Source organism: Acipenser ruthenus, chromosome 38 (genome assembly GCF_902713425.1).
Source record: "Acipenser ruthenus chromosome 38, fAciRut3.2 maternal haplotype, whole genome shotgun sequence".
Taxonomy (NCBI): domain Eukaryota; kingdom Metazoa; phylum Chordata; class Actinopteri; order Acipenseriformes; family Acipenseridae; genus Acipenser; species Acipenser ruthenus.
This window is the reverse complement of record NC_081226.1, coordinates 8733849-8753946: the sequence shown is the minus strand read 5'-3', so window position 1 is coordinate 8753946 and position 20098 is coordinate 8733849.

Below are 20098 nucleotides of genomic sequence, written 5' to 3'. Positions count from 1 at the left end.
CTTCAACCATTCAGGTGTGTTTTAAGTACATGTGGGTTACTTGTTAGTATATTATTAAATGTGATAACTATGGATAACTACTTTCACAGGAGAAAGCTTATGTACTTTCATATCTATTCTGAAAGTGACATTTAGCTTCCAACATTAGCACATATTTTATATGTGTATGTATGTGTACATTAGACCAAATACATTCCAAACCAATAGTTAACCGGTAAGGGCATCATTTGAAGTCTGCTTTACCTTTATTGTTTGTAGTTTAATCAATAGACAGCAATAAGAACAGGAACACTATACATGTCATTTAATAAACTAGAGACATGTAACCTGCTCTGCAAGCTGTACTGGAAATGCCTGTATAAATAAACACACACACACACACACACACACATATATATAGTAACATTGTCATGTCTGTGAAGCAGGACTCAGGGGAAACGCTGTTAATTCTTAATACAGGTTTATTTGAAAATAAAAGAAAGAGGGGATTCCTGTGGGGCCGCAACAACAAATCGCCTGGACAGCAGCAGGACAAAATAAGACAGACAAGATAAACAAACTGGACAGACAACGTTTTAGGGATGGAACTTCTTAACAGTCCCGCGTTTTGATTGGTTCTTGTCTGTCGGAGGAATATGACGTCAACACGAGTGGGAAAGCTTGGAGGCATTTTAACATTGTGATGAGAGAGAGAGAGAGAGAGAGAGAGAGAGAGAGAGAGAGAGAGAGAGAGAGAGAGAGAGAGAGAGAGAGAGAGAGAGAGAGGGAGAGAGAGAGAGAGAGAGAGAGAGAGAGAGAAGCCATTAGGTGACTTTCACGCGATTTGATTGGCTCTTGTAATGCTTTATTGCATATTTCCCGAATACCCCTTGTTCTCTATTCATTGCTTTCATTCCCCTTAACTTGAAAGCTACGTGTTTATATATATATATATATATATATATCGCAGTTCATTAGAGCAAGTGTTTTCCTTTATCAAATATTATTATTAAAACCCATTTTTGATAAAGAACATGGTATTCCTATAAAAGGACATCTTATTTGCTTGTGTAATGTCCATCAATATATAGTCATGCGTAGGGGTTTATCAGACCTCACTTATGAGTTTTAAGAGACCATGCCCTTCAACAGCTTCAAATAAGCATTCCTTGCCTATCCATGGTAGTTTAAACTGGCTATAGATGATGTTTAAACAGTTGGATATGCAAATATAATGCAATCGAAATACATTGTAAATTAGTAATGATTCCATCGAGTGAGTGATTACAGACATTCTTGTGCAAAGTACAAGCAACGTGTAAAAATGAGCCCCTCAACCATTTACTGTGAAGTCCTTCCTAATTGGAAACATTTACACTTGTAACGACCCACAGGCAGTCCTGATCGGATATGATCCATGACCTTTTATGTCATATCTCGGCCGTCCAATCACTAATCTACTATTTTTTTTGCATGGGTCATATCCATGACCACGGGCCACGTCTCCATGTAATTGGTTTAGGGCTAGGATGGGTGGGACGTATAATATTATAATACAAGGATAAAATCAAAGTAGATGTCGAAATGTCAGAATTCCTCTAGAGGAAAATATACTTGAACTTTGACCCATTCGACTCCTCGAGATCACTTTCAATTCAAACACAAAATGTCTAGTGTTCAATCACTCGACAACACCCACAATGTAGAAATGTTCATTAACAAAATGAGAATATGTCAAAAACAATTGATGTAAAGCTGGTACATTTGTCTCTCAGAGAAACTGGAGAGGAACGGGAAATTAAAGACAGTCCTGTCAATGGCTTTCAAAAATTCAATCAAACAACACCCACAATTCATGTTTTTTAGGCACTTTTTTTTTTTTTTTAATTTAGTCATTGCCAATTAGTTTTTATTATTTTCTCCCCAATTTGAAATGCCCAATTATTTTTAGGCTCAGCTCACCGCTACCACCCCTGCGCTGACTCGGGAGGGGCGAAGATGAACACATGCCGTCCGCTTCTTTACACTCTGCAGACTCACCGTGCAGCCGCCTCAGAGCTACAGCGTCGGAGGACAACGCAGCGCTGGGCAGCTTACAGGCAAGCCCGCAGGCGCCCGGCCAGACTACAGGGGGCGCTGGCCCGCGGTGAGCCGAGGACACCCTGGCCGACCTAACCCCTCCCTCCCGGGCGACGCTCGGCCAATTGTGCGCCACCCCCTGGGAGCTCCTGTCCACGGTCAGCTGTGGAATAGCCTGGACTCGAACCGGCGACGTCCAGACTACAGTGCACATCCTGCACTCTAGCGAGTGCTTTTACTGGATGCGCCACTCGGGAGCTCGATGTTTTTTAGGCACTTTTAACAAATCTGTCTCTGTGAAGATTTACAATCATCCTTCACCAACGGGAGCACCAACCAAGCGAGCGACACAAATCTTTGACTCTGACAGCGACTAAAAAAAATAAAATAAAATAAAATAAAAAGCATACCCCATTGACACACATTTTTCTTAAAAACACATTATTTTTTTGCAGTTCATTACCCAGTTTAATTCAACATTCCTGAATTATCAAAAATAATATTATATTTAAGATTGTTTAATATTGACAGTGTAAGGAAAAATTGATGAAAACTGGAAAACAATATTAGTGAAAGTCAAAAATATGTTTATTTCTAATACAAGAATAGAACTGTTGTACAGAGTCGTGTCCCTCTGGGCTTGCAGTGAGATTGGTAAAACTGAGCACCACACAATGCATTCACTTCAGTTGTGTAGATTCCAAAACACACCCTTTTAATGATGTAATTTATGACCCCTCCTCACTATACCTATACATGGCAAGTCTCCAGGCCTCATACACACATTCCTTTGCATGTGTTATCTCTGAGATTCTCCCATCCCCCATGCAAGCAAGCAGAGCAGAGCTGTAAAACCCCCTACACAAATGCCCATAAATGGTCATATTTGCTCTCCCTCTAGTCAAACTGCAATTTATTGAGACAGACCCTACACTCTGTGCTCAATATCTCTCCATTGAAAGTACCATACATTCCAAATATGAACGTGGTGATTGATTATCTGTCTTTAGGCCGTGCTGGAGATACCCTTATATTATTATTATATATTTCTTAGCAGACGCCCTTATCCAGGGCGACTTACAATTGTTACAAGATGTCACATTATTTCACATTATACAGATATCATATTATTTTTACATATAATTACCGATTTATACAGTTGTTTTTTTACTGGAGCAATCTAGGTAAAGTACCTTGCTCAAGGGTACAGCAGCAGTGTCCCCCACCTGGGATTGAACCCATGACCCTCCAGTCAAGAGTCCAGAGCCCTAACCAATACTCCACACTGCTGTCATGGTAGACTTGTTTTCTAGATTCACCTTGGCCATACCCACTAGAGAGCAGACCACACAGACCACAATAAAAGCTCCATAGAAAGCCATAATTCAGCTTTTTGGATGTCCGGAGCGTATCCACTCCGACCGTGGGGCTGCATTTGAGTCAGAATTGGTGCAAGAACTAAGCAGGTTGTATGGCTTTCGGAAAAGCTGCACTACCCCGTACCATCCACAAGGGAACGGGGCTTGTGAGAGACTTAATCAAAACTTTTGTCTTTGTTAGCATCTTTGAGAGAGGATGTGATGTTTGGATGCCACGCCCATCTCCCTGTGGATCTAGTAACCAGAACAATACCGACACGGAATCCCCAGACCTTGAAAGGATGGATCTGTTCCTTCGTTTGGTTAAAGCTTTGAAACCGGAAGGACCCGTATTGTACTGTATCGTGAGTGTTTTGTTTGTTTTGTATAATTATTATTATTAGACGGCTAACACGTTCTGGAGCTGTCGTCAGAGGCCAGCACTTACCTGGAACATCACTGCACTGGAGCATGATCAATTGTATTTACAGCACCAGCACTACTGCCCTCACTGAGGACTGGTGACCGTGTATGTGTTTTGAATACCGTGTACATTGTATGGGGCTGCCCCGTGAATTAAATATACAGAGCAGTACACATCATTGTGTATTCCCTGTATCTCATTATTATTTCTGTTGGTCGGGTGTTCAGAGGTGGAGTGAAAGAGCGAGATAGTAAGAATTGAAACTGAAATTAAAACTAAAGAATTAACAATTGCTATGCATGCTGTCATTACACCAGCTCGCACTGGCATTACACCAGCGTGCTGTCATTACACCAGCGTGCTGTCATTACACCAGCGTGCTGTCATTACACCAGCGTGCTGTCATTACACCAGCGCACACTGTCATTACACCAGCGTGCTGTCATTACACCAGCGCGCACTGTCATTACACTAGCGTGCTGTCATTACACTAGCGTGCTGTCATTACACCAGCGTGCTGTCATTACACCAGCGTGCTTGCATTACACTAGCGTGCTGTCATTACACCAGCGTGCTGTCATTACACCAGCGTGCTGTCATTACACCAGCGTGCTGTCATTACACTAGCGTGCTGTCATTAAATGAGCGCGCACTGTCATTACACCAGCGTGCTTGCATTACACTAGCGTGCTGTCATTACACCAGCGTGCTGTCATTACACCAGCGTGCTGTCATTACACTAGCGTGCTGTCATTACACCAGCGTGCTGTCATTACACCATCGCGCGCTGTCATTACACCAGCGTGCTGTCATTACACCAGCGTGCACTGTCATTACACCAGCGTGCACTGGCATTACACCAGCGTGCTGTCATTACACCAGCGTGCTGTCATTACACCAGCGCGCACTGTCATTACACTAGCGTGCTGTCATTACACCAGCGTGCTGTCATTACACCAGCGTGCTGTCATTACACCAGCGTGCTGTCATTACACCAGCGCGCACTGTCATTACACCAGCGCGCACTGTCATTACACCAGCGTGCTGTCATTACACCAGCGTGCTGTCATTACACCAGCGCACACTGTCATTACACCAGCGTGCTGTCATTACACCAGCGCGCACTGTCATTACACTAGCGTGCTGTCATTACACTAGCGTGCTGTCATTACACCAGCGTGCTGTCATTACACCAGCGTGCTTGCATTACACTAGCGTACTGTCATTACACCAGCGTGCTGTCATTACACCAGCGTGCTGTCATTACACTAGCGTGCTGTCATTACATGAGCGCGCACTGTCATTACACCAGCGTGCTGTCATTACACTAGCGTGCTGTCATTACACCAGCGTGCTGTCATTACACCAGCGTGCTGTCATTACACCAGCGTGCTGTCATTACACCAGCGCGCACTGTCATTACACTAGCGTGCTGTCATTACACCACCATGCTGTCATTACACCAGCGTGCTGTCATTACACCAGCGTGCTGTCATTACACCAGCGTGCTGTCATTACACCAGCGCGCACTGGCATTACACCAGCGTGCTGTCATTACACCAGCGTGCAGTCATTACACCAGCGCGCACTGTCATTACACTAGCGTGCTGTCATTACACCAGCGTGCTGTCATTACACCAGCGTGCTGTCATTACACCAGCGTGCTGTCATTACACCAGCGCGCACTGTCATTACACTAGCGTGCTGTCATTACACCAGCGTGCTGTCATTACACCAGCGTGCACTGTCATTACACCAGCGTGCACTGGCATTACACCAGCGTGCTGTCATTACACCAGCGTGCAGTCATTACACCAGCGTGCACTGTCATTACACCAGCGTGCACTGGCATTACACCAGCGTGCTGTCATTACACCAGTGTGCTGTCATTACACCAGCGCGCACTGTCATTACACCAGCGCGCACTGTCATTACACCAGCGTGCTGTCATTACACCAGCGTGCTGTCATTACACTAGCGTGCTGTCATTACACCAGCGCGCACTGTCATTACACCAGCGCGCACTGTCATTACACCAGCGTGCTGTCATTACACTAGCGTGCTGTCATTACACCAGCGTGCTGTCATTACACCAGCGTGCTGTCATTACACTAGCGTGCTGTCATTACACCAGTATGCACTGGCATTACACCAGCACGCACTGGCATTACACCAGCGTGCTGTCATTACACCAGCGTGCTGTCATTACACCAGCGTGCACTGTCATTACACCAGCGTGCTGTCATTACACCAGCGTGCTGTCATTACACCAGCGTGCACTGGCATTACACCAGCGTGCTGTCATTACACCAGCGTGCTGTCATTACACCAGCGTGCTGTCATTACACCAGCGCGCACTGGCATTACACCAGCGTGCTGTCATTACACCAGCGTGCTGTCATTACACCAGCGTGCACTGGCATTACACCAGCGTGCTGTCATTACACCAGCGCGCTGTCATTACACCAGCGTGCTGGCATTACACCAGCGTGCTGTCATTACACCAGCGTGCTATCATTACACCAGCGTGCTGTCATTACACCAGCGTGTTGTCATTACACCAGCGCGCACTGTCATTACACTAGCGTGCTGTCATTACACCAGCATGCTGTCATTACACCAGCGTGCACTGTCATTACACCAGCGTGCTGTCATTACACCAGCGTGCTGTCATTACACCAGCGCACACTGTCATTACACCAGCGTGCTGTCATTACACCAGCATGCTGTCATTACACCAGCGTGCACTGGCATTACACCAGCGTGCTGTCATTACACTAGCGTGCTGTCATTACACCAGCGTGCTGTCATTACACCAGCGCGTGCTGTCATTACACCAGCGTGCTGTCATTACACCAGCGTGCACTGGCATTACACCAGCGTGCTGTCATTACACTAGCGTGCTGTCATTACACCAGCGTGCACTGTCATTACACTAACGTGCTGTCATTACACCAGCGTGCTGTCATTACACCAGCGTGCACTGTCATTACACCAGCGTGCTGTCATTACACCAGCGTGCTGTCATTACACCAGCGTGCACTGGCATTACACCAGCGTGCTGTCATTACACCAGCGTGCTGTCATTACATCAGCGTGCTGTCATTACACCAGCGTGCTGTCATTACACCAGCGTGCTGTCATTACACCAGCGTGCACTGGCATTACACCAGCGTGCTGTCATTACACTAGCGTGCTGTCATTACACCAGCGTGCTGTCATTACACCAGCGCGTGCTGTCATTACACCAGCGTGCTGTCATTACACCAGCGTGCTGTCATTACACCAGCGCACACTGTCATTACACCAGCGTGCTGTCATTACACCAGCGCGCACTGTCATTACACTAGCGTGCTGTCATTACACTAGCGTGCTGTCATTACACCAGCGTGCTGTCATTACACCAGCGTGCTTGCATTACACTAGCGTACTGTCATTACACCAGCGTGCTGTCATTACACCAGCGTGCTGTCATTACACTAGCGTGCTGTCATTACATGAGCGCGCACTGTCATTACACCAGCGTGCTGTCATTACACTAGCGTGCTGTCATTACACCAGCGTGCTGTCATTACACCAGCGTGCTGTCATTACACCAGCGCGCACTGTCATTACACTAGCGTGCTGTCATTACACCACCATGCTGTCATTACACCAGCGTGCTGTCATTACACCAGCGTGCTGTCATTACACCAGCGTGCTGTCATTACACCAGCGCGCACTGGCATTACACCAGCGTGCTGTCATTACACCAGCTCGCACTGGCATTACACCAGCGTGCTGTCATTACACCAGCTCGCACTGGCATTACACCAGCATGCTGTCATTACACCAGCGTGCTGTCATTACACCAGCGTGCAGTCATTACACCAGCGCGCACTGTCATTACACTAGCGTGCTGTCATTACACCAGCGTGCTGTCATTACACCAGCGTGCTGTCATTACACCAGCGTGCTGTCATTACACCAGCGCGCACTGTCATTACACTAGCGTGCTGTCATTACACCAGCGTGCTGTCATTACACCAGCGTGCACTGTCATTACACCAGCGTGCACTGGCATTACACCAGCGTGCTGTCATTACACCAGCGTGCAGTCATTACACCAGCGTGCACTGTCATTACACCAGCGTGCACTGGCATTACACCAGCGTGCTGTCATTACACCAGTGTGCTGTCATTACACCAGCGCGCACTGTCATTACACCAGCGCGCACTGTCATTACACCAGCGTGCTGTCATTACACCAGCGTGCACTGGCATTACACCAGCGTGCTGTCATTACACCAGCGTGCAGTCATTACACCAGCGCGCACTGTCATTACACTAGCGTGCTGTCATTACACCAGCGTGCTGTCATTACACTAGCGTGCTGTCATTACACCAGTATGCACTGGCATTACACCAGCGCGCACTGGCATTACATCAGCGTGCTGTCATTACACCAGCACGCACTGGCATTACACCAGCGTGCTGTCATTACACCAGCGTGCTGTCATTACACTAGCGTGCTGTCATTACACCAGTATGCACTGGCATTACACCAGCACGCACTGGCATTACACCAGCGTGCTGTCATTACACCAGCGTGCTGTCATTACACCAGCGTGCACTGTCATTACACCAGCGTGCTGTCATTACACCAGCGTGCTGTCATTACACCAGCGTGCTGTCATTACACCAGCGTGCTGTCATTACACCAGCGTGCACTGGCATTACACCAGCGTGCTGTCATTACACCAGCGTGCTGTCATTACACCAGCGTGCTGTCATTACACCAGCGCGCACTGGCATTACACCAGCGTGCTGTCATTACACCAGCGTGCTGTCATTACACCAGCGCGCTGTCATTACACCAGCGTGCTGGCATTACACCAGCGTGCTGTCATTACACCAGCGTGCTATCATTACACCAGCGTGCTGTCATTACACCAGCGTGTTGTCATTACACCAGCGCGCACTGTCATTACACTAGCGTGCTGTCATTACACCAGCATGCTGTCATTACACCAGCGTGCACTGTCATTACACCAGCGTGCTGTCATTACACCAGCGTGCTGTCATTACACCAGCGCACACTGTCATTACACCAGCGTGCTGTCATTACACCAGCATGCTGTCATTACACCAGCGTGCACTGGCATTACACCAGCGTGCTGTCATTACACTAGCGTGCTGTCATTACACCAGCGTGCTGTCATTACACCAGCGCGTGCTGTCATTACACCAGCGTGCTGTCATTACACCAGCGTGCACTGGCATTACACCAGCGTGCTGTCATTACACTAGCGTGCTGTCATTACACCAGCGTGCACTGTCATTACACTAACGTGCTGTCATTACACCAGCGTGCTGTCATTACACCAGCGTGCACTGTCATTACACCAGCGTGCTGTCATTACACCAGCGTGCTGTCATTACACCAGCGTGCACTGGCATTACACCAGCGTGCTGTCATTACACCAGCGTGCTGTCATTACATCAGCGTGCTGTCATTACACCAGCGTGCTGTCATTACACCAGCGTGCTGTCATTACACCAGCGTGCACTGGCATTACACCAGCGTGCTGTCATTACACCAGCGTGCACTGGCATTACACCAGCGTGCACTGTCATTACACCAGCGTGCACTGTCATTACACCAGCGTTCTGTCATTACACCAGCGTGCACTGTCATTACACCAGCGTGCACTGTCATTACACCAGCGTGCACTGTCATTACACCAGTGTGCTGTCATTACACCAGCGTGCTGTCATTACACCAGCGTGCACTGTCATTACACCAGCGTGCTGTCATTACACCAGCGTGCTGTCATTACACCAGCGCGCTGTCATTACACCAGCGTGCTGTCATTACACCAGCGTGCTGTCATTACACCAGCGCACACTGTCATTACACCAGCGTGCTGTCATTACACCAGCGTGCTGTCATTACACCAGCGTGCTGGCATTACACCAGCGCACACTGGCATTACGTTTTATTTAGTGTTCGCTTTATTTTGTGTTTTGGCCACCGTGCCATATTATTTTGCAAAGTGTTTTGTTTGTTTGTTTAAATCTTTAATTGGCAATAAACTCGCCCAACAGCGCTTCATACCTCCCAGTACTGTGTGTCTCTTCCTGGTCTGACGTCACCCACAAGCCATCTTGCTCACGCTAGCCTACAGTATAACTATCAGGAATAGATGAAGAGTGATTGACCAATGCAATCCAATAATATCCATGTTAAGTTGTTGAAGGGCACTGGTCTCTTAAAACCCATAAGCTAAAGAGCAGATATAGGCCTTTTTGTATTTTTTATTTATTTATTTGCATGTGATAGGTTTATAAAATATGTTGAATTCCACCATTCTATTCATACTGAGGTCTGATAAACCGCTACACATGACTATATATTGATGGACATTACATAAGCTAATGAGATGTCCTTTTTTTGAAATACCATGTTCCTTCTCAAAAATGTATTTTAACATTAACCTTTAATAATCTATTTCAGTGTGATGCAGCTTCTTCATTGTAATAAATAAATACACTTTTTAAAAAAAAATATTAAATTTGATTTCTGTTTCTTCTTAAAACAAAATTAGTCAAAAAATATTTAAACTTTGATTCATGTACTAAAGGTTATTCTTAAATGAATTCACGATCCAGTTCTGTTGAACATTTTATGGTAAACTGAGCATGACCTAGAAACTGGGCTGTCATCTGTAGAGCAGAACATCCCATAAACTCAGCTGAATTCGGAACAGCAGAGCAGGCCAGAATTTGGCACATAGCCTCAGAACAGGGGCAGTGTATATGTAGAACTGTGATTACATTAGAGATAAACTAATGTATCCTGTAACAAAACTGAAATAGTGCAGTATATAGATTTGCAATTAAAATAAATCATGCAAATGATAAGAAGTAGTAAGGTATAGTCAGTAAAACATTTAACTCAGTTTCAATGCAGAATGTTCTTTGGTTGTTTATTTGAGATGGTGATTGTTTTTTAAAACACTTTATTAACTGTATGACTGGGGGGAGCAAATCTAAATGCAATGATGCTTTTTATATGTGTCTGTTTTGTGTTGTATTCAAATCTAAATGCAATGATGCTTTTTATATGTGGCTGTTTTGTGTTGTATTCAAATCTAAATGTAATGATGCTTTTTATATGTGGCTGTTTTATGTTGTATTCAAATCTAAATGTAATGATGCTTTTTATATGTGGCTGTTCTGTGTTGTATTCCAATCTAAATGTAATGATGCTTTTTATATGTGTCTGTTTTGTGTTGTATTCAAATCTAAATGTAATGATGCTTTTTATATATTGTTATATAGTTTCCTTATTGCACCCTAAACCAGTTCCTAACTGCGGACGCGCATGTACACCAGATATACACATACTGTCAATTCTCATGAAAATGAATTTCAAGGGACCAGCAAAAAAGTGCTATCAGTAATTCAGATTATCAGCAGTCTCAAATGCATATGGTCAGTTTGTATTGAAGTTACAGTGAGACTGAAATCAAATTTCAATTACAGTCGGCTACAGTGAAAAGTATTATAAATGTAATTACAGTTGTAAGTGAACTTTTAAAAAGTATACATGGCAAATGAACTGCAGTTGAAATGTGCATGTCCCAGCTGCTGTGCTCATTCCTCAGTGCTGTGTCTCATAGTGCTCCCAGATTCAGGCACATTCTGATCACAGGCATTTTTAAAGCACAGAAGCAAGGCGTCCTCAGCATCAGGTATTGAGCAAATCAGAAACGCTGACGACTTGCATCCAGTTTGCTGTTCACAGGCCTGTATTATTGTATCCCGTTATTTCAGAACGGTTTTCAAAGTGCCTGTGGGAATGTTGAAATCTGCAGCAGCATCTTTCTTTTTCTTGTACGGTGCTGCATTATCCATCGCTTTCAGCACCTCCACTTGTCATCAAGGAGCGCACGTATTTGTGTGAGCAGCATGGCAACTCGAAATGCATCATGGGAACTGAAGTCCCCAAACGACACGAAAATACAGAACAGAGGCGCTAATGTGGATGCAAGTGAATACATTTCCCACAATCCTTTACACTCAGCTGTTTGAACTAGGATGTTTTATTTTATTCACATTTCTTCCCTGGGAAGGCTCCAAAATAATTTGCATCTGCGTTAAATGAGTAGCTCTCTCTTCTTACTGAAAACCTAACCCTAGCACAAAGGATTATTCATCTTCAACCTCTCACCTTGGAGTCCAGGTGCAACACAATCTTTTTTATTCAGGGATTACAGGATAAAACCCTGCAGACGGTTGTCCAGTAAGGACGGTGCAGTCTTCTCTCTGGGATGCTACATACCAGGGTCGGGATACTCGTTACATCAATTTATTTATTTTCAAGTCTATGAAGTTTAAATGCTAAACCCTGAAACTCATTCCCCACACTGAGTTATCAATTTCTCCTGACTCGTCCATCAGATGAGGTGCAGAATAGTTTCCTTTCTGCATATTCCCGCTCCCAGGCAATGACTGGGATCGGGAATATGCAGAAAGGAAGGGATGCAGTAGGGATTCAAGGAAATGCATGCACATGGATTAGGGAGTGGTTAACATGTAGAAAACGGAAAGTACTGATTAGAGGAGAAACCTCAAAATGGAGCAAGGTAACCAGTGGTGTAACTAAATCATTAATTTACATTAATGATTTAGATTCTGGTATAGTAAGCAAACTTGTTAAATTTGCGGACGACATAAAAATAGGAGGAGTAGCAAACACTGTTGCAGCAGCAAAGGTCATTCAAAATGATCAAGACAGCAGTCAGAACTGGGCAGACAGATGGCAAATGACATTTAATAGAGAAAAGTGTAAAGTATTGCATGCAGGCAATAAAAATGTGCATTATAAATATCATATGGGAGATACTGAAATTGAAGAAGGGATCTATGAAAAAGACCTAGGAGTTTATGTTGACTCAGAAATGTCTTCATCTAGACAATGTGGGGAAGCTATAAAAAAGGCCAACAAGATGCTGGGATATATTGTGAGAAGTGCTGAATTTAAAGCAAGGGAAGTAATGTTAAAACTTTACAATGCATTAGTAAGACCTCACCTAGAATATTGTGTTCAGTTCTGGTCACCTCGATACAAAAAGGATATTGCTGCTCTAGAAAGAGTGCAAAGAAGAGCGACCAGAATTATCACTGGTTTAAAAGGCATGTCGTATGCAGACAGGCTAAAATAATTGAATCTATTCAGTCTTGAACAAAGACTATGCGGTGATCTGATTCAAACATTCAAAATCCTAAAAGGTATTGACATTGTCGACCCAGGGGACTTTCGACCTGAAAAAAGAAACAAGGACCAGGGGTCACAAATGGAGATTAGATAAAGGGGCATTCAGAACAGAAAATAGAAGGCACTTTTTTACATAGAGAATTGTGAGGGTCTGGAACCAACTCCCCAGTAATGTTATTGACGCTGACACCCTGGGATCCTTCAAGAAGCTGCTCGATTAGATTCTGGGATCTAACAACCAAACGAGCAAGATGGGCTGAATGGCCTCCTCTCGTTGTTAAACTTTCTTATGTTCTTATGACTGCATTGACAGCCTGAGTTAAACTGACAGCAGAGAAGCCTCTTGTGACGTGTCCGCGTCTCCGCCCACTTTCTGACACAATCAGAGTGCAAGAGAGCTGAACAGCATTTTGACCATTTAAAATTCAAGCTCTTAGAGCGATACACAAAACAGTAAATTACACAGGAACTCATAATGCAAGGTTAAGGTTTCGTTCTGAATGAACATGGGCTTTGTCACCGTTGTGAATTCGCTGGTGTGATTTCAGAGCTCCTGCCTGACGGAAGTGCTTGCCACAGTCAGAGCACCAATACGGTTTCTCTCCTGAATGAATTCGTTGATGTACTCGAAGGTCATTTTTAGTACGGAAACCCTTCCCACAGTCAAAGCAGTGACACGGTTTCTCTCCTGTGTGAATTTGTCGGTGTGTAAGAAGGTTGGCTTTAAAACGGAAACTCTTCCCACAGTCAGAGCAGTGATACGGTTTCTCTCCTGTGTGAATTCGTTGGTGTATATGAAGGTTGGTTTTCAAACGGAAACTCTTCCCACAGTCAGAGCAGTGATATGGTTTCTCTCCTGTGTGAATTTGTTGGTGTGTATGAAGATTGTTTTTAAACGGAAACTCTTCCCACAGTCAGAGCAGCAATACGGCTTCTCTCCTGTGTGAATTCTCTGGTGTTTTTTCATGTCTCCTGAAAAACTGAAACTCTTCCCACAGTCAGAGCAGAGATATGGTTTCTCTCCAGTGTGACTTCGCTGGTGTTTTTTCATGTCTCCTGAAAAACTCAAACTCTTCCCACAGTCAGTGCAGCAATACGGTTTCTCTCCTGTGTGAATTCTCTGGTGTTTTTTCATGTCTCCTGAATGACTGAAACTCATCCCACAGTCAGAGCAGCAAAATGGTTTCTCTCCAGTGTGAATTCGTTGGTGCTTTTTCATGTCTCCTGAATGACTGAAACTCATCCCACAGTCAGAGCAGCGAAATGGTTTCTCTCCAGTGTGAATTCGCTGGTGTCTTTTCAGGTGTCCTGACTGAATGAAACTCTTCCCACAGTCAGAGCAGCAATACGGTTTCTCTCCTGTGTGAATTCGCTGGTGTCTTTTCAGGGTTCCTGAATCCCTAAAACTCTTCCCACAGTCAGAGCAGCGATACAGTTTCTCTCCAGTGTGAATTCGCTGGTGTGTTTTCAGGTTTCCTAACTGGGTGAAACCCTTCCCACAGTCAGGATATTCTCCACCTCCCGCCCTCGCTTTAGCAGCTGGACTGGAACCTGGAAAATATGAACAGGAAAGAAAGTAAGAGGGACTGCTTGTAGGCTTCGGGCATGTGGCTGGGTGGAGGAGTGGATTAAAGCATGTGAATTTCAGCTGTGGGGGCTTGCACTGGGTTACACCAGTTTAAAAATACATTTGTTTAAAATAAGTTAAACATAAAGCCTTTCTGTGTGAAAGCAAAGTCAGTAAAGACTGATGCTGGTGAAACCGAGCCCTGGGATCAAAATCTGAGTTCGAAGTTCTCCTGTAATGTTTCAGGTCTATTTCCTCTAACACACGCTACAATTTCTCATCGAGGCATTTTATGACTTTTCTATCTTGGATTATGTACAGATGCATACATAGAACTGCAGTGTAATCCGCATCAGCTGTCAATGATGTGCTTGGAGACTGGAACTGCTCCCTCCCTCTCTCTGTTTGGAATCATCTTGTTTATTGTTGTACAGATATACATCACGGTGCATTAGAAATGTGCAGCCCCATGCCATAGCATTACATTACACATGCAGGGTTTATGTGTTTTGTTAATTCAATTATCTCCATTTATCATTCCTATAATTGAATCCCAACACAGTGGGTTACAGGACTCCAGTATACAGACAGAAACACAAGCAGTTTATTTTATACAGTTACACAGACTGTAAATGCATCAGCAACCTACACTACAGCCAAAAGCTTAGCATCACCTAGACATTTTAGGACTGTGACAATTAAAAATAAATAAACAAACACTACATAATTTTACATTTCGAAATCTAACATGACATACTGTGCTACTATTCTGGCTTCCGGTAGACTTGTCCAATATAAATTTTGTAGTTTCTTTGCTGACATGAATCCAACTAAAAGGTCTAAATTACTTCCATATATTTTTTATTCTAGGAGATGCAAAGCTTTTGTCCATAGCTGTAGAGCCCTGTCTAATCCAGCCCCTCTACAAACCAGCATTCTGATTCAGTATGATTTTGGGGTCCCGATCAAATCCCTATTGAAATGAATGGTGCTCTTGAAAGAAAAGCTGAACAAACACCAACCTCAAGAGAGCTAACTCTGAGAGACCCTGAAAGCAGCAGAAAGCACCTGAACCCTCATGCAGGTACAGTACGAGCACGTGAAGGTCTTTCTATGGGAATGGGTTAAACAGGCTTGTGATAATAACAGGTGAAGAGTTTGCTGAAGCATTACTGTGTTTATTACACTGTGTATGTACAGTAACACAGTTGTTTAGTGTTCAGATAGTTTTGTCATTTTACCTTTAGGTCAGTATTCAATGTTTTACAGTAACTCTCTAATCCGGCACCACTTTCCAGTCCCAAGCGATGCCAGATTGGACAGGTTTTAAAGTACAGTAACCTAACCAATATGCTCCCTCCCTCTCAACCACACTGTGGATTTCACACAATCTAGAATGACAATGTCACAGCTACTGGGAGTCTCTCACCTGCTAGACTGCATTCTGAATGTGAGCATCCGTCTTCCTTTCCACCTCCTTGCGTGCTGTTGGGAGAGCCTTCCTCTCCAGCGCCTTGCTCTCTCACGCAGATTCTCTCCAGCACCACGCTACACTCCCGCAGGCGTACAGGCTCCAGCTCAGGGATGTTTGGTTTGAAGTCCTCCGATTCTTCCTTCATTGGTTCCATGTGGTCAAACTCTACTTCAGGGGGCTCCTGTTTAATACGGACAGTTTCCAGCATCTCTTCTTGTTTCACAGGAAGGAGTTCTTCTGTCTGGGGGATCTCCAATTCATTGTGTTCAGCTTTAATGTCAGAGACCTCTGGCTGACTGCTGTCACATTGTATCTCACAGAGCTCCTGTTTAATAGGGAGGGAAGCCAGCCCAGAGAACTCCACTCTAATGGGGACAGGTTCAAGTTCAGGGAACTCCTCTTTAATCTGGACAGATTCCATCTTCACTCTGTCCATGGCAGCACACAGGACTCTGTTTAGTAGCTGCTGAACAAATAATTATGTACCAATTTAAATACAGTGTTATGAAGGGCATTCAACGGACAGATGCAATCTGGCATTATAGCAGGAGTGACTTTACTATTGAAGGAACACAGAATTTCTTGTAATAAATTTATAATATCATAGGATTTTATCTGTTGAAAAAGTTTAACCCTTTGCGGCCCTATGTTGGACCAGGTCCAGCATTACAATTTTTCCTTTCCGGTCAGACACCCCTCAAAAAGATGTCAAGCACAGGTCTCTGGTCTCAAGTCTCAGGTCTCAAGTACACACACATCCATAACCGCACGAGGAAATACGTTTAGTGTGTGAGTGTCAGTGACAGAAAGGGCAGAAATCAATATTTTGGAGATGATTATTGGAGGGGCCAGTGCCCCTGCATGTACTAAATATTTGAAGATGCACTAAATAATGTGTTTCTGACCCGGATGGTCTTCCACACGTGTGCGTGTGTGCGCATGTGTGTGTGCGTGTACTAAAAGCATATTGAACACCCGACAATGCCTTAATATTTTGTGTACAGATTAGTTTTGTTACTAAGGAATTTTACCGACTGTATTAAGTTATTTTTTTTAATTCTGTGAAGACCTTTTTACAATAAAGACCTTAAAATGTGCCCACATTATAGTTTAATGTAAGCACAAGTTAAGTGAGTGCGGAGTGTCTCCATATCAAAGGCTGGACTCGCTGCGAGTGGTTCATTCAGACACAGCTTAAACTGTGCAAAATAACAAATGTTATATAAGGTTGCTTCAGCATTGTTTTTGCCACATCCCTGTGTTACTACAGAATGTCTATCCATGTGGAAAAGCCCATTAATATTCGCTATATACTGTAAAAAGCCTATTGTGCTGAAAAGCCTGTATAACAGTATATGGTCAAGTGTAGCATAATTATATATATAGCATGGTGACCAGGCATCCCAGTGCCCCAACATTTCTCAATCTTTTAAAAAAGTCCCAGGCCGTGTTATTTTGTGGTACATGTTAAAATTTGGTACACCATGTACTGCGCTTGCCCGGGCTTTGCAAATAATTTTAGCTCATAAAACAAGGAAACGCTCATCTGAACAAAAACAAAAGTACTGTTTGACCTTTAAAGTTCATTTTAATATCATTTTTTTCTACCAATTCAGCAAATATGTGACTAACTAATGAGCAACACATTGTGTTATCTAACATTGTAAACATATACCATTTTGTGGGTGATCTACAGTTTGTCTTATTCCTAGTGATTTGTGCAGCAGTCAATAACAACACTGACAGCATATTATTTTTTGACGGTACACATTTTGGTACCAGTACCATATTCTGATGATGTACCACGTTCTGCACCTACACCGGTTTTCAGCCACTTCCTGTAGCGCGATACACTCTAAATACCTTTTCTCAAAATAACGAAAACAACCGCGTCTGTATCATTTAGTTTATGGCATCTGCAGTTAAAAAAACAATAATAATTAAAAAATAATAAAATAGAGTAATCAAGAACATTATGTTTTATAAAGTCATTAACACAGACAGACGTGCTTATTTCTCAGCGCGCAATGCGTTTCCATGTAGTTTATATTCAATATGAATCTACAATCACGTGTAGTTTCGTACAGTATCTGTTCAGTTCAGTCGGGATTTATCCCAGACACTAGGAGAGCATCGAGAGGTTGCGCGCATCCGAGTTCAGCAGGTTAAACCACATCAACACCGCGCTGACATTACTAGCTACCCATGACGAGAACATCACATACCTGCGCTGCACAGAAACACTGACCGGCTGAAAAACCCGCGGCTAACAGCAAAACACCACTGCGTCGAGAACAACCAAACACCAATTAAAAACAACAACATGGAACTCACTTTTTCTTTTTTTTTTTATCGTCCACGCCTTGTCAAGTGGCGCGCAACAAAATGTTAAATAATTTAAAAACAACTCTGCGGAGCTCAATCTTTTTTCTTTTAAATTTCTGGCGTTTGTTGTTGTTCTTCTCTTTGAAAAGACGCGGAGGTATGACGCAGCCCCGGTTTTTGGGGATGGAACTGCTTAACAGTCTCGCGTTTTGATTGGTTCTCGTCTGTCGGAGGAATATGACGTTGACACGAGTGGGGAAAGCGTAGAGGCATTTTAACATTGTGAGAGAGTTATACAACCAATCCTTTTACACGGCAGTGAAGTTTGGAGACCCACTCTAAACTGTGAATGCAGTAATTGGGACTAAAGTCCAACAGAAATCTTACATGTAGAATTCTGCAAAAACATCTTGCAGTTGCACAGAAATGCTGCAAGCAACGCTAGCCTACAGTATAACTATCAGGAATAGATGAGGACTATTTGACCAATGCAATCCAATAATATCCATGTTAAGTTGTTGAAGGGCACTGGTCTCTTAAAACCCATGTGTTAAACAGCAGATATAGGCCTTTTTTGTATGTTTGTATTTATTTATTTATTTGCATGTGATAGGTTTATAAAATATGTTGAATTCCACCATTCTATTCATATTGAGGTCTGATAAACCCCTACGCATGACTATATATTGATGGACATTACATAAGCAAATGAGATGTCCTTTTTTTGAAATACCATGTTCCTTCTCAAAATGTATTTTGATATTAACCTTTAATAAAGGAAAACACCTGCATTTTCAGTACTGTATCTATTTCAGTGCAATGCAGTTTTTTCATTGTAATAAAGAAATAAGCTTTTTTTTTTTTTTTTACATTTAAATGTTATTTCTGTTTCTAATTCAAATTTGGGGAGAGTCAAAAAATAAGTTAGCTTTGATTCATGTACTAAAGGTTACTCTTAAATTAATTCACTGTCCAGTTCTGTTGAACATTTTTATGGTAAACTGAGCATGACCTAGAAACTGGGATGTCATCTGTAGAGCAGAACATCCCATAAACTCGGCTGAATTCGGAACAGCAGAGAAGTCCAGAATTTGACACATAGCCTCAGAACAGGGGCAGTGTATATGTAGAACTGTGATTACATTAGAGATAAACTAATGTATCCTGTAACAAAACTGAAATAGTGCAGTATATAGATTTGCAATTAAAATAAATCATGCAAACGATAAGTAGTAGTAAGGTATAGTCAGTAAAACATTTTTTAACTCCATTTCAATGCAGAATGTTCTTTGGTTGTGAATTTGAGATGGCGATCCATTGTTTTCTAACACATTTTATTCTTAACTGTATTAATATACATGTATGACTAGGGGAGCAAATCTAAATGCAATGATGCTTTTTATATGTGGCTGTTTTGTGTTGTATTCAAATCTAAATGTAATGATGCTTTTTATATGTGGCTGTCTTGTGTTGTATTCAAATCTAAATGCAATGATGCTTTTTATATGTGTCTGTTTTGTGTTGTATTCAAATCTAAATGTAATGATGCTTTTTATATGTGGCTGTTTTGTGTTGTATTCAAATCTAAATGTAATGATGCTTTTTATATGTGGCTGTTTTGTGTTGTATT